We start from the raw sequence: 2,621 nt of genomic DNA on the forward strand, positions 1-2,621 counted from the left end.
CAATTTGTGTAGCGCGCTTTTGTAGTACATATATAAAGCTTATTTGGATGCGCATGATATTTCTCGTACGTGAAAAGTGAAAACTCTCCCCCCGTGCTTTTTAAAACTTTATATCATTCTTAACCAACCAACCAACTAAATAAATTCCAAGCTGTCTTGAAATCAACTAAAAACACAAGAACTTATTGCTGTCTGAACTTTTTTTTATTTATGTTACATTCTTCCTTATCATCTATAAAGCTCATAGATGATTACTGGTTTATTGAGTTTTCTTCAATCACCGGGACCCGAGAAAAGCTTTCTTTCTTTCCATGCTGATATTAGAGGAAACCGCTTGTTGTCCAAGAGCTTTATTTCACACATTTCTTCAATTATTTCAAGATAAACGGCTACCCAACCAAACACGAGATCCAAGAATCCTAATGACGAATTTCTTTCCGGTCAACTGTTTTTCAATTATGTCTAGCGTATGACCCTTTGCCTTTTGTAATCCTACCCAGTGACGGATCCAGGATTTTTTGCTAGTGGGGACAAATAATGGGTTGGCCAAAACAAGCCAATCATATAAAAAAAAATCTTATACGAACGAGTCAAAAAATGATAATTTATTTAGCTAAATTCTAAAGACGACATAAAGTCTTCACATTTGGCATTGGGCACTTACTAATACCATTACTTCCGAATAGTTTAAAATAGATTTCGTCTATCTGAATGAAACTATAACTGTGCACTATCATAAGACCTAAGGAACTTCTCTAATTATATCAAACAACCATACTAAAATAATAAAACACAAAGGTATAATTGATTTGCATATATGTGACTACCCAAGGTCCAAGGATAAAAGAAAAGATTTAAGATTGATTACCTAGAAATTATAACATAATAGTATATAAATATTAAGAACTAAATAAACTAACAAGAAAGCAACAATGCATATCAATGTTGAGTTATTGGTGAATTGATAATACAATTTTATATTGAAGGGGGGGGGGGGGGCATGAATTAAAATGAGATGGGTGCCTGATCCATTTTTTGAGAAAAAAAACATCTAGTTTTATATTAAATGGGATGGTGTGAGTGGCACTTCTATCCGCCACTGGTTCTACCCCTTGGGTTACATATACTTCGAATACTAATGGCAGGACCTACATTTGGTTAAAATTATGTGTTAGTTCTTACGTTCCAAGAGTAATCATGTATCTTGGCGGCTTGGCCTTTGGCATTTTGTTTCTATTATAAAGGGCAGCGGTGAACATCTTTTGGTTCGGCTGTAATTGAAAACTGAACCTATGACAGATGTTTCAGATTTTAGATTTCATAGCCTCTTGGTTTTGGTTACAGACGGTTTGGTTTTATCGATTATGGGTGAAAATCGTAAGTTTCTTTAAACTGGTTGGCCAACCGAACTGTCAAATTCAAATAGCCAAAACCTGAACCATATGAATCTCAAGTCAATCGACTTAGGGGTTGTTTGGTAGCCTCTTAACAGTCATTAAGAGACCTCTTAATGACTCATAATTTCTTAATGGTTAAGAGGTAGCCTTAAGTCTGAATGGTTAAGAGGTAACCACAAAGCATCTTAACCAGACTTAAGGCTACCTCTTAACCATTAAGAGGTTATAAGCCATTAAGAGGTAGTCTCTTAATAACTGTTAAGAGGCTACCAAATAGCCCCTTACTTTGGTTTAAAGTTCAAACCATTTACATATATGGTAATTAACATGATGAATTGCTGGTACCAACAAAGATCAATTAGTGACCGTTTACCTGGTCGTCATTAAACTTAGCCCAGAAACGTGCAGTGGCTCTAGCAAGCGGCTCCTCAGGTTATAAACAAGCAGTTATGCTCCATGTCTCGTCGACGTACTCAAGAATCACAAGCGACTCGCATATGGGCGTTCCATCATGCAACAAAACCAGGACTTTTTGTAAATTGGATTATATTCTAGTACTAACACCATGAATCCTAACACCGCGCTTAATAATTTAAGTGTATGCGTGATGCCCTATGCCAGTTCACTTTCACGCCCACCCCCCACACCGCACCAGTTGGGGAGTGACCCTTTCTATCGTCACTCCCTCCACGACGTGAGGTAGTTTGTTTTTTTATTTAATTACTGTTATCCGATCACAAGCATACACCTCACTATTCCTAGTTAAAAAGTTACGAAAAAGTGGAACCCTTATAAGACCATTAAACACCTTAATGAGTGTGATAAATAGAGTGTGATAAGTAGAACCACTTCTGTCTACATGGTGATAACATGACAATACTTTTTACTTTCAAAGGTAAGAACATTACACATGGGCTAAGGGTATCTTTAAAGGTTACGATTGTGACGTGACAAGTAACCTTTTTACTAATATGTACACACAATGCAGGGGAGAAAAACGAAAATTTTGAGAAAATGAGAATTCGATTTTCTAAGAAATTCTCTTTATATTAAACCTGGGTGTGCCACATATCTATATGTATACATATCGACCTATACTAATAAAAGAAAATAATTCTAAACACATGGCATTCGGAGGTTAATTCTCACTATCAAATTCCTATCCAAATCACTTCTCTTCTATTAATGGAAAAGAAAAACAATATATTAGTTTTAAATATAGTA

At 35.6% G+C, this 2,621-nt stretch overlaps 1 pseudogene; it reads right to left on the reverse strand.

The window, feature by feature from the left end:
- Positions 1–251: 251 nt before the first annotated feature.
- LOC143545460 (glutathione transferase GST 23-like) lies at positions 252–1,964 on the reverse strand (annotated as a pseudogene).
- Between the last annotated feature and the right edge of the window lie 657 nt (positions 1,965–2,621).

This window comes from Bidens hawaiensis, unplaced genomic scaffold, assembly GCF_021521415.1.
Source record: "Bidens hawaiensis isolate Kalapana, Puna unplaced genomic scaffold, B.hawaiensis_p1.1 tig00013977_1, whole genome shotgun sequence".
Classification (NCBI taxonomy): Eukaryota; Viridiplantae; Streptophyta; class Magnoliopsida; order Asterales; family Asteraceae; genus Bidens; species Bidens hawaiensis.